We start from the raw sequence: 13834 nt of genomic DNA, 5'->3' as shown, positions 1-13834 counted from the left end.
CTCCACACACACAGAGCCAGGTCCTCTGCTCTGGACCTGCGGACCACCGGCAGGTCGGCTCTAATGATTTCACAGCAGCAGATTTAACAGAGGGTGGCTGCTCTGTGTCAGACGACCCCAGAGGGTTTAGAAAAGCTGACAGTCAAAACATCGACATAAAGATTTGACCCTGAGAAATCTCGAGGTGGAGACGGTTCAGGGACTGACTTCTCTAAAAGCATTTTAACACCACAGAGGCTGCAACGCTGAATATTTGAAAGTGTGAGTAATAAGTGTCTTGATCCTGAAACGGAATGTCAGCCAACATCCATAAGCCTGGAATATGAAACCGTGAGTTTTCGATGAGCTCACAAGTACCTTTGTATGCACTTTTTTACACCCTGTGTATTACAATAATGTTTCCCAATCAACTTTTGTTTATTATGCTGTATCTTATTAATTAGCTTTGTTAAACTTGTACTATTTTGGTTTAACATTTTCTAAATGATCTTAAGTTTTCCAGGACGATCTTATCTTGTCTTGTCTTAAATTATCTCAACTTGAATTAGATAAACTTGTTATCATTTACCACAGTTGCAGTATAAAGCAAACATATGTAAACTGCATAATGTATGAATAAACATGTCCATTAATTAACATGAGGCATTTTTATTTCAATGACACATTTTCGACCACAGCTAACACAGCAATGTTCTTGTTTAGCTGTGGCTTACTTTATTGAGGCTTTGTGTAAAAATTAGACTCACTAAGCTAATGAAGGGAATCAGAAGCTTTTGAAAATGAGGAATATGAAAACGAGGTTTAAACACAACAACTTTCCAACATGCAGTACTACGGCTACTATGTTAGTGGACACTTTTCTAAGTTGATCGTACATTTACTTTTAAGTGTTGTGTCTACTGCTGCAAAATGTATACATTTTTTTATATAGTAAAATATAGTTATAAGATATTGTATAAGGTCACCTTTACGAAGTTCTTCTCTGCAACACTTTTGCATTTTGGAATGTGTAATTTTAAATTGTAGAAATCATAAAGCTATGATGTAGTATTAGCGTAGACATTAAAACATAATACTGTGGACACCTTGGTCGATGTTTGTATAAAGAAATCACCATAAAATAACCCAAAAGATATTTATGTTGGGAAAAGAAAAATCGATCTATTGTGATGACTTCTATTTTGTCCATGCAAGTGTTTACTTTTCCAATACTGTCTTTCAATTTCTTATTTTCAATTTTTATTTTCTTCTATTCACTGGCTTAGATGATTAGAAAAGTAGATTAAAAAAGTAGATTATGCCAAATCAATGTAAAAACAATATCAAGAGGCTGTATAGCATCCTTGCTGATGTTAGTTTTAGAAAGTAGCTATCCTTAACGTCGGACAACTTATTTGTTCTCCAATTATATAATAAGATCTATAAAGAAATACATCAGATGGAGTTGTGTGCAGGCTGTTGTGTATAGTAACACATTGTAACGGTGTTGAGGTCATTGTACTTGGTATCATAATTGCCCCACAGGCTCTTAATGGCAGAGGCAGCTAGTTAAAGTTCCTGCTTGTCCATTCATGCTCAGCTCTCTCCACTTCTCATTAAAACGGTGAATGGCCCACAGATGTGGAGTCGGCCATTAGTTTTACCTGGAAAGAGCTTTGGGAGAGGTGAAGTTAGGAAGCGACGTTAAACACCAGGGTAAGGGCCTTCGTTTCCCTGCTGAGGCCACCCAAGCTAAATATGTTTTCACCCACGGTGCTGTTAGACGTGTCCTTCCACCGACAGATGTTACCTGCTGCAGGTTGACAAAACGGCGAGTTTGAGATGTCCACAAAGACAGGCTCCGGGGTATTTTACGACATACTAACATCAATTGTAGGATCTGCTCTTTCTGCTTCAAAAGTCCTGCATCAATCTTTGTCCAACAAACCAATCCCTTACACCTGGTTCTGCTTATAGGATCAATATGTAGAATTACAACTTCTAATCTCCAGGTTATTCATTGTTTGAACAGGCCTTTTTGGGAGAACCACAAATTACTGAAGAAAGTATTTTCTGGGTGTTGGTAAAGTAAGGTTATTCAAAAGGTTTTTACACAATATGAGCAGAAGTAGGTGGTCCTACGTCCACATCCCTTGTTTGGTCTGGGTCTGTGTTTTATAGTTTGGGCCCCTTAGTATGCTTACTATAAAAGGAAACCAAATTCATGAGTTTTGCTAAAGACACCGAGGCCCAGAGGGATAATGCCTCTCATCATATTCGTAGAAATATGAATGTCAATATCTGGCTTTTCTGTTAACTTTTTCCTGTTTTATTTTGTAACATCTCACCTTGTGCCATGTCTGTTTTTCACTTCCTTTCTTTGTTTTCCCACCTGTTTTGATTGTCTGCCCTGCCCTTATTAGTTTAACCTGTCCATAATTACCACTATAGCCACCTGACCTCCTGTCCACCGCACCTTATCCTCTCATCAGATTACTTTGTATTAAAATCCTGATTTTCTGGATGTTCTGGTTTGCCTTTCCAGTACCAAACCTTAAAATAGAATGTAGACCTTGAATGTACTTGTGTGTTTTGGCTTTGGTCTCCTGCATTTGGGTTCACCGTGTAGTTAAACTGATTGGAATTGCATTTTAAACTTACCTTCAAATGATTCAAAACCAATTTGACAAAATCGCATTTAATTATTTTTAGTTGTCCAGAGTTTTTCAAGACAATTCAGGTGCACATGAAAAAAAAAAAGTAATGTTGCTGCAAGAAAGCAAATTTATTGATTCATGCGCTAAGTTGAAAAACATTTCGTTTCTAAATGTGCATCCTCATCATTGAGTAAATGCTTGTTTCTCAATGACAAATTCAGTATGAATCTGATGATTAAGTGAGAAGATACAATCAACAGTGAGCATGAAGGAGACTAATGTATATTGACTAATGGCTACATCAAGGAGTGTACCTTCAAAAACCTAATTTTATACCAGTTAACCTACACAAATGCTATGCAGAACAGATATTCAAAGTCAATTTGGTGGAGGAGGAGATGGCTTAATCATGTTTCCTTAATTTTTCTTTAATAACATTTTTGTTTTCAATTGCAGATTTCTTTCTGACACAATTCCAGCCCATGTTATCAATAAGCTAATTTAATCCTACATTTTAACCATCAGTTTAGTTATGTAACAGAGGTTTGAACAAGCAATGCAAAACCACGGTCTTTTAACAGTAGATCCAGTATGTTTAAAGTATTAACCCGAACAGTTTTGAGGGTTGAAGTAACACATTTGAAGTGTAGCAGCAGTTTGTCTTAGTTGTGTTGAAACTCCCTCCTATCTGCAAAGACTAAAATAGCCTCGCAGCTCTGTGTCCCAGCCAGCATCAGGCCTCATGATAGTGTCAGATCAGCCTGAGGAATGCAGTGACAAGCTCTCACACTCAGATTGGATGCTTATCACAGCAATGTGAGCTCAGGATTGGATGCTTATCATAACCATATCCTGTTGTTGGCTGATGGAGTGACCTTTACTGTATCAGCATGGGATGCCATCACAGGGCGAGGTGGAGGCGACTGGAATTCTCCTGATACATTTGTCACACCTTTTGGCTCCTTCTCCACCTGTGGCTTGTGAGCCAAATAACTATTAATATAGAGTCACAAGGGCTTTGCTGCGACACCATTTATGGAACATTGAGAGGGGAACTTTAGGGTAATGACGCAAAAATATACATCATGAATCAGCAACGATTGTTGGAGCCTACGTGTACAGAATCTAAGTGATGTCTTCACTTCAGATGGTGTGTGTGTGTGTGTGTGTGTGTGTGTGTGTGTGTGTGTGTGTGTGTGTGTGTGTGTGTGTGTGTGTGTGTGTGTGTGTGTGTGTGTGTGTGTGTGTGTGTGTGTGTGTGTGTGTGTGTGTGTGTGTGTGGTGAAGCATTGTAAGGTTAGCCTATGTCTGATTAAGTTTACAAAACCTGTGTTGCATAATTATACTCAACTCAAAAAGTACACATTTATTTATTGTTGGCGGTTTTACCTGTGAGTCAAAAACACTTAATGGTACATTAAAAGAGAACACAGAAACCGAGTTCCCACTAAGACAATCACCCACAAAGACATCTGAATGTAGCTTTGTCTGTAATGGTGCCTTTTGTTTTTGCTGCTGCCCGACATGTAAAAGAGGGATGTTTTTTTCAAACTGTCTGTAAGCTTGGTGTTTTAAGCAACTTCTCAACTTAATTTTTCCTGCCTATAATGCCAAATCAAAATAGGCATTCATATCTATGTTTAAAGGCTCTAGAGATTACTACTTGAAAAGATAACACATTCGACAGCGATGACCGGAGAATTGTAGGGTTTATTTCTGAGGCCGGGACATAAATCTGACCATGAGTGCTTTGTGGCTGCCCAGGTCGGTCCTCCTGTGGGAAAAGAGAGATGAGAGGCTTGGGGTCAATCTGGGCTAAGCCCTGCTGGTGCCAGTGGACCCTCTGGTTCCCCGGACAGACCCTGCTGACATCAGACTCAGGTTAGTTAGAGAAAAGGACTTGCAGCTTGTTTCAGTTGTTTGGAGAAACTCATAAGGTATTTGACATCAGGTATAATGTCAAATCATGCAGTTCAATTATCTTTACGTAATTCAACATTTTTTTCTGCAAGGCAAACCCAACCCAGTACCTCCACAAAGACTTTAAACAAAACATTGTGTTGCGAGAAGAATGTTGAAATCCAAACTATCAAAAAAGGCAGATGAGTTTCTGAAAATAGGGATGATTAAGTAAAGTGCATCCTCTTTAACTTCTCAAATGTACATATCTAATTTGTAACATTTAACCTGACAGAAAGAAAGTTGAAAAAAGGGCATTTAAAGACAATTGAGCAAGTGTTGTGTTGTTGATTAATCCTTCGTTGCAGCACTATACCAATATGTACCCCGACAGGAACTGGAAATAGACGAGAATGCAGAGTAGCCATGACTGCTTGACTGGTTTGAACTAATTGGAAACGTGTTTCTCTTGACTTTAGTCTTATAGCTGCTATTAGCTACAGTTATATGTTATAATCTAGTGGTTGTTTTCCTACATTTCCAAGACCACATTTTGATATTTTCAGACAAAGCTGAGGAAACTCCAGAGCTGACAAAATGGACTCAATAACTAAACTTAACTTAACCAAACTGATTTTAGTAAAACTGAGGGCAGGGTTTGGGAGCTCGGCTCAGGCGCGATCAAGTCGCCGTCTGCACCATTTTCCCATTCCCTGGCTTTTCCACGTCTACTTCGCTCGGCAGTCTCGTTCCTGAGGAAAAACAGACGCCTCCTCTGCTGCCGGCCTCCCCCTCCACCTCCCCTTCCTCCTCCTCTACAGGCTTTCTTCTCCCCCCCGCCTCCCTCTTACTTTGCCCCTTGGGCTTTTTTTATGGCAGGGCTTCTAACACATGACCTCTGCCATGCATTATACTGCATCTACACAGCCATACACAACAAAATAAAACAAGAACGCATATGATAAAGTATGTGAATGAGTTTTTGGATGTGCATGTTGTTACTCAAATATTTCTGTAAGGTGATTCCCAACTCCCTGGCTCCTCGTCTCTGCCAGTTTTGTTAGCGGTGATTACAGCATTTTGATTCATCCTCTGCAAAACACATTTGTACTATAATCCAATCAAACAGCATCCTCAGAGAGTAAGAAATCATCTCAGCCTTGTGAAGATTTTCATTCAGCTCTTTTCTTATTCCGCCCGTGCTGCCCTGTCTGGCTGATCACTTCTGCTGACTGTCCGGCTCACCACTGCATTATGCAAGATGACAAGCTGTAATTTAGTGTACACATTTACCTCATTTGCATGAGAAGCATTTGTGCTGCCCTTCACCGAGCTGAACGAATTACACCGGTGGTTATTCTCAATTTAAATAACGGAGGCAAAATTATGAGCAATGCTGGGAAGTGAGGGAGTAACTCATTACAACAGAGTGGCTTTTTGTTTAGTTATGGCCTCCCATTTCTCTCTGCACATGACTTTCAGGTGAATGACGTCATGAGTTTATTTCATGCTGCCATTATGACTCCAAAAAAGTCACATCAGCAAAACCACTATAACAAGCAACTTTGAATGACAGTTTTACCCATTGGAAAGAAAAAAAGTGTACATCATCCGCAGAAGAGCTCTACAATCTGTTGCTTCATGTTACAATTGTGACATCTTATAAAAAATCCCAAACTAAAGGAGAAGCACAGAAAGTTTAAAGAACTTACAAGTTGTAAGTTGGTCCAAAGTAAAACATATTTTGGTGTGGTTCTTAATTGTGTGGTTCTTTTCTGTTGATTGTCTTTAACCTGTCAGAGATATACAGATCTTTAAAAGACTATTGATTGCATCTTTAAAACACTTTTGAACCCTTAATGGAATTATTAGTTTAAAGTAAAACATATATTATCTAAAATAAATATTTTGGAGAAGGATGTCTTATGTCCCATCCCCTCTTTGCTCTAGCTTGCTGACAACATCGTAAACATTGGGCTAAACATTGAAACAAAGTTAGTTTATTTGCAGATGATTTATTGATTTATCCAACAAACTAACTTTGCTCAACTTGTTCTTTCAGTTGACCTGTATTGGTAAACCAAAAGTAGAATAACGTGAAATTTAAAAATGGTTGTTAATATGTATATGTAGCCTCTCCTTATTTTGTCAAGTAAGTTCTTTTCATCAAGACAGAAATCGGGCTACATTTATGTTTAATGAGAAATGGAAATAGCAATTCTTGTTAACTCTCTTTCTCTGGAACAAACCGCTTCTTGGAGGCATTATTTACTTGTTTTAAATTATAGCAAGGGGCTGCTGTGCTGTCTCCGGTTTTTTTCTTGCAACATTTGAATTTGAATTTCTCCAGATCTTCATGAGATTGAAGAGATGAAGGGCTGCACACAAGAGGACATCTAAGAAATTCCAATCCTTTCTCTGTGAGAGGATTGAAATCAACAACAAGTCAAGAGTTTGTTTGGCGTTCAGTTAATACAGCTTGTTTTGAATGGAATTGCACTTGCTGGCATTTTCTGCAACGGACTGGCAGTCATGGTGGCATCAAGACAAAGAATCAGTGGTCCAACATGGAACCAGAAATATGAGCCGGACTGAACTCCATGTCAATATTTCTTTAGGCTATGTTAATTAGAAAGTAAAAAATATAATGGACAGTTTTTTTTGTTTTTGTGAAGGTATCCTTCAACAGTGTCCGTGTTAAGACTTGGATATAGATCTTGAACAATGTCGTATTCCAGAGGGCGCACACGAAACACAGCCATATGATAAATGCTCAGGTCTTGACATTGTTTAACCTCAAACATGCATGTGCCTGGTACACTTTAAAACCCAAACTCAACTTTGCCCTTGTCAGTTTGTCTAGTTTAACTCTTTTTGTTTTGTAAACCATCCTTTGACGAAGCCTATTTCTCTCTTTGTGACAAAAACAACTGTTATAAGCAAAACCTTTTTCTGGGATATTTTTCCCATTTTCAAGTGCACAAAGATGGCTTCTCAATTATTATAATTTTTCTATGTTCTTGATTTGCTGTTTGAAGTTGTAATCATCACCATGCATTCACAAACTAACAATCAACTTTTTCTTTTCATTGCAATGAATAGCTGTTACTTAAAAATTCTGCACCATCCAACAGCATAACTGTAAAGCTAGCAAATCATATATAAATAAATAAATAAGCCAGACATATTGTTAAAAAAAAGAAAGAAATATGAAGTCCTGTGAAGTCATGTTGTTTTTCTAACGCTGCTTCTGAGGACACAGAGGTCATGCCCTCTGGTCCTGTAATATTTCTTGAAATTTCGGAGGTTTAATGACCCGGAGAGGAGTTTACATTCCGTGATTACACATGTGGGGTTTTTTGAGGTTGAATCTCATATATCGTTAGACTAAATATCTTCAAACTGACTGTTTTTAGACAAAATACAAAAAAATATTCCATTTAAAAAAGTTTATCCTCAACAAGAACTATATGAAAGTGCCTTTCGAGAATTTGAAATCATATTTAGACCATATATTATTATATTATATTAGAAATATATGTATATATTTTTTTCTTCCAAACTCTCACAGGGCACTACAGTGAAAATCAATTTATCGGTCTTCATTTTAATGCAAAGTTGGGGAATTGTACTTCCAATACTCAATGACGGCTCCAACCTCAAAATCTGCCAAAAATTCCAACATCCCACTTATCTTTAGTTTTGTTTTCAATTTCAAAAATTGCCATCAACTTATTTATTACCCTTCTGAAGAAAACTATTGAAGGCTGATTTTCTACTGCTTAAATGTAGAAGAAGCCCAAAGTTTGCATAGGGTTGTTTGGGTTAGGATTAGGGTTAATTCACTGTTTCTTAAACATTCTTGTGCAGACATAACTCTGACTTGAGCACAACCACTGCCCATGTATTTCACTTCAGTCAGTCAGACAGAATGTTGTACCGTATTTACATTTTCTCTTCATTCTCTGAATTTGTTAAAGCCATCCAAACCTGGAAATTAAGGAGTGACCAATCATAGTTTATTCCTTTGTAAGGTCTTCTATTTTCAAATTGTGCAACCTTTGATTTCTCCGGCTCTTAGACGCGATCAAATGTGATTTCAGAATGATGTGAGAGCAGTAAGCTGCACTGCTTCCTCACATCACGCTGTCAATATTTCTTCTTGTGCTGTCACAAAGCTTTCTATCAAAGGCTTTTTTGCTCTGGTTTATGATTAGGTTGCTCAGCTAACAGGTAGTGTTTTTAACAGTCTCAGATTTAGTGCAGGGAACTCTTCTCTTGTCTCTTTTTCAGCACCTTCTGACATATGTGCGTGTGTGTGTGTGTGTGTGTGTTTGTGTGTGTGTATGTGTGCGAAGATGTGAATGTGAGTGTATGTTGCCTGCCTGCATGTGAAAGTGTCTACTCCCTAAACCCCCTCATGAGAGTTGTACGTTATATATCGTTTATTTGTGAGAAGAATTACGGCATTCTGGAGCCCATAATCCATTTTCAGTTTTAAACACACTACTCCTCAAATCTACGGCCTGTCGCCAAGGCCCGAACTCTGAACCTGCGGGTTTCCCTACACTTGTGAGAACTAACCAACGATCCACCCCCCAAAAACAGCTCGACTGCCCCTGGCAGGCTGCGGTGGAGATGGGACGCGTTGTTTTACGGCACAATCTGTCTTATATGTCTCAGGCCGAATCCTATTTTTACAGCTTGCTTATACATTCCTGCTGCAAATGGTTTACATACCGAAGAAGGGAGCCATCCTAAATCAGCTGGCAGCTCCGGGCAGCTGGGACAAGGTGGAAACCTTGTCATCAGCCTGCTTCACCACCGATTAATGAACCCCAAATTAAGATAATAACATCTCAGTTTGACCTAGACTAGCGGATTACATCACTTCCACGGAAATTCAATTTTGACTCTTGTCGCTCTCAGTTAACCGCTGGGACCTGTAGTATTTACCCACCTTGTTTTTTTCTCATTGATTTATTTTGCGAGGGGGACCGCTGCCCATTCATGAAATTTGTGGCGTGTTTTTCTCATTCTCGTAGGGTCCTTCAGTGCTGTTCAAACACCGCTGAGTGAAGGTGGAGAGGCTGTATAATGAGCAGAGGAGTTAGAGGGTGATGACTCTGCCATTCAGAGCCCGAGCACAATCTGCACCAGTGTTTCAGGCCAAGGCCCTCGAGTCCAGCCACACAAATCCTCTGTTACCTACTCTGTTTAAAAACCTTGTTTCATTCATGTTAGCAGCTCATAAATGGCCGCCCACCGCCTCAGCAAAAACAAGCAGAGGCCCTTTGGTTTTATAGGATGCAATCTGCTGCGGGCCCTAATCACCGCTCTGGTTTTTTTAAACATTTTTTTATATATAGTGGAGGCTTTGATTTGATAAGAGGTGATCCTGAGGCCAGGGATTTATTCATTTGATGTACCAGCTTATGGAGAAAACACCAAAGACCTCCAGCAAAGCCGTGGAACCTGGGAACATCATTAGGCAGAACGTTGCATGTATTGATTGGCAGGGAACACCTACCGCACATTTCAACTGTCATGATGGACATGACGACATGGCAGAAACTAAGTTAGTATCCACTGCTATGACTTTAAGTCAATTGTCCTCTGACCACTAACAACTGTTCAGACTTTTGGTGCCGGATAAACTTGAACTCTCTATTTGTTACTCGAACTCGACTTTTGGCAAGCTGACAAAAATGAACAGCACTGTTAAACACATTTACTTTACTTTACTTACTTAAGTTCAAATACAAATACTAGCTATCAAAACATTAAAAGCTCTGTGGAATCATGAATTTTGAATGAGCATCTACTTTTTCTGAAATCTACTAAACCAGAAAAGAGTCAGTTATGATCATTTTCTGTTTTATATTTTCTTAGTATATTTTTGAAATGTTTAAACACTTCTGCAAGTTTGTCTTTGAAAGTTCAAGAGTAGTCTGTAATTTTCTCATTTTCCCACCGTCTGCAAAGATAAAAACTGCAAATCAGTCATAAGTAAGTATAAGGCATTGTAGATCATATTGTGCAGTTTATGTTGCTGTTTAAGTATTAATCAGTACTTTCGTCCTCCCCCTCACTCCCAAAACTCCCTTATGCAGTGTCTGATTCTACACCGTAAGAAAAATAAGTTACATTTTATATTTGAGTTTTTTTCCCCCCTCCCCTGCCTTTTCTCCCTTACATCCTTCTCTTGTTTGAGAAGAATTGCTTTTTCTTACATGTGGGGGGAAAAAAAATAGTTCTTAAAAGTCTTATGAGAGAAAAGGATGTTACCTCATTAAAGAAGAGGCCATAAATCTGTCTTCCTCCTCAGCAGCACCGCTCCACATCTGGCCGTTTGCTCCAGCCACTCATTTCTGCTCATTCTCGCTGAGCCCCGGATGGGATTTATGGTTCATTCAGCTTGTGTCACATGTTGTTTAGACCTGCTTCCCTATCAGCGATCTCATGCTGGTACCATTTCGTATAATATTTGGGATTCTTGCCAAAGTGTAATGCTTTCTGCATCAGGATATTCCAAAAGGATATCTCTTTAAAGACAATATATGTATTTACACTTTTAAAAATATGTTGCATTTTGTCTATACTGTAGGTGACTTTCTTATAACTCCCTTTATTATTTCTTGATGGTCCATCATGTTCTTGAGATCCCGTTTTTTTACATGTAATAATAGAACAAATATATATATATATTAGAAAAATACCAATAACGTTTCTCTCAAGCTATTAAGATTACATAAATTAACCTTTTTCCTAACCTTTATATACATATATATATATATAACAAAACAAAACAACAAATCTAAAGAAGATATTGAAATATATATGTAATATATAATATATATATATTTCAATAACTTCTTTAGATTTGTTGTTGCTTGGTGTAAGTGCTGGCTGGCTTGTCTAAAACCAACTTTCCAACATCAGAATCAGGCTGGAGCTACAAGTCGTCTCCAAAAAATACAAAAGACACTTCACACAGTGATCACATAATTACTTCCGCCTCTTTTAGTGTGAACAACTTAGTCTGACCCCTTATTACCTTTGCTGAGAAAATTGCTCAGTGACACCCGTTATACAATGGATTGTCAAGAATAAAAAGACACATAAAACAAAGAATACTTGGAGAGAAATTGGAGAGGCAGTGAGATTAAGCCGGAAGAAGCTTAGCTTTTTATATAAAGCTTAAACAAGTATTAAAACCTTTGCCTTTATATATGTTGGATAAAGAAACCATAAAACAGTAGCAGCACCTGGTAACCCAAACTTCACCACAGCCCACTGTTGATGTTTTGAATGCCAACAAGTTATACATTTGGGCTTCATTGATAATGTATTTTGGATTATGGGTACAAAAGCTGTAAAATGAATGTTATTTTCAAGGAATGAGGAAGTCAAGTTCACAGATGGATGGATTACAATTGTTGGGCTTTGGCACAGGAGACCACCGTTTGTTTTTCAATCCCTTCAGAAGGTGAGTACTGGTTTCTTTTAACCATGATCACGGTCTGTTCCTAACCATCAAAGATCCCCTAATAGTAGTATCTCTATTATTTCAACCCACACAAGGATATTTTCTTAAACCTTTCCAAGTTATGCCTAAAGATAACCAAACCTTAACCACAGATATATTCCCAACCACATCTAAATATTCTCCTTATTTTTTCCTCAAAATCTCTACAAAAATCTTTCAAACGTCAGTCTCATAACAAAACTTCATGAGGTCTACACAAACCGCATTGCCTCCTGGTTTAGTTTGGCTCCTGAAATGCCTTGGAATTTCTATTCTCTTTTACTTCTTCATAACCAAATGTGGATGAGCCTTCTGGGCAGACAGGCATCTACTCCCTTCTCCCACGGTCTCTCACAGCCAATAGATCAGTGTAAAAGCAAACCTGTGACGTTGGGTCATGATATACTGTGACTTGACTTTAAGTGTGTGTACAGGTCGGAATCTCTCTGTACGTGAAGACAGAAGCACTGAGGTTGTAGGCTGACACACAATGCCAGACGCTTCCAATTACATCTCTGTATCTGTCAGGGGCCCTCCGGGCTTTGCCCTTTATGAAAGCAATGAGCGGCACAAGAGCAGGCGAGGGCGCTGCAGTCAGTACAGCACAGACCCACTCGGGTGGTTGTAGCCAGGAGCAGCTTTTCAGGCTCGCCCGAGGGTTTCATCACGTCTCAGCTTCTTCCGTCCTAAATCATATACAAATTGATGCGGGGGGGATCTTCAAAATGTCAATTTGTGATTTAGATCAGATTGTAAAAAGGTTGTCTGTTGAACATGATGATACCCGCAAGCTTTTGTTTCAACTTCCTCTAGTTTTTGTTATCAAAATCCCTATGTATCTACATAAAGCTTATACAACTAACGCAGGACCCAGCATTAAGGTTTGATGTTAAACAGATATATACTCGGCGCCATAGCCTCTAATTAAGACAAAGAAGTCATGACCTCAGTGTTGTCTCTCGGTTTAGGGGGGTTTTAATGACCCAAGGAGCAAATTAAGCCCATTTCTAAATAAAATACATTGAATATAGTGACTTTATATTTCTATACCTTGGATTAAATATACTGTACTTTGTTACCTTGGTATTTGGAGAACTGACCCTCAAAACAAAAAGTCCCAACTTTAAGTCCGACTGGGGACCACTGGTTCATGTCACTGCTGATCTCTCTCATAACTTTCCTCTTTACTTTTTTCCTACATTGAAATCTCAAATAGAGACATAAAGACATTCCCCCCAAATAATGCAAATATTACACATACAAACCAACTGCAATTATATTAATATGTTTGATAGTGAGTGAAGCTGAACTGTTTAATGGTGTATTGTGAAAAGGAAAACATGCTTACATGCGTGAAAAAGATTTTTCTGAGATTTCTTAAAGTTATTGTAGTCACAGTAAACCTACAGCCAACCTTTTATGTTTTTTAATCTTATTTATGTATCTATTTCTGACTCGTGGTAAAGATCTAACATCAGCAGAGTTCTATATTTTCTATCAATCTAAAAATTTGATTTTCCGATGTGGTTGATTGTGCTCTTGTTAGTGATTTAGGGAAACATGCATGATCTGTGGCATGGCCCTTTAATCACCTGCAATAGAGCCCTTTTATTTCACCAAATGAAGCCTCTTGCTGGATTTAGCTTTAATTACATCACCCAGCGAGCAGCACCTCCAGTTCAAACAGCACACACTCATCCTGTCAGCTGCACGGCTCTGACATCAGCTGAGTCTCGGCCGCTGCGACACACCGAGCTTCAAAGCTGCTGCT

At 38.6% G+C, this 13834-nt stretch overlaps 1 long non-coding RNA gene across 1 annotated transcript in view; it reads left to right on the top strand.

Annotated features, from left to right (window-relative positions):
- The window catches only part of LOC134871643 (uncharacterized), a 32712-nt gene continuing 18878 nt past the window's right edge, over positions 1–13834 (top strand). Inside the window, exons 1-2 of the long non-coding RNA XR_010166720.1 lie at positions 1–330; positions 4401–4517. This is a non-coding gene — a long non-coding RNA (uncharacterized LOC134871643). The remainder of the gene's footprint in view (positions 331–4400; positions 4518–13834) is intronic.

This window comes from Eleginops maclovinus, chromosome 11 (assembly GCF_036324505.1).
Source record: "Eleginops maclovinus isolate JMC-PN-2008 ecotype Puerto Natales chromosome 11, JC_Emac_rtc_rv5, whole genome shotgun sequence".
NCBI classification, from domain to species: domain Eukaryota; kingdom Metazoa; phylum Chordata; class Actinopteri; order Perciformes; family Eleginopidae; genus Eleginops; species Eleginops maclovinus.
This window is presented reverse-complemented; position numbering and strand designations above follow the sequence as displayed.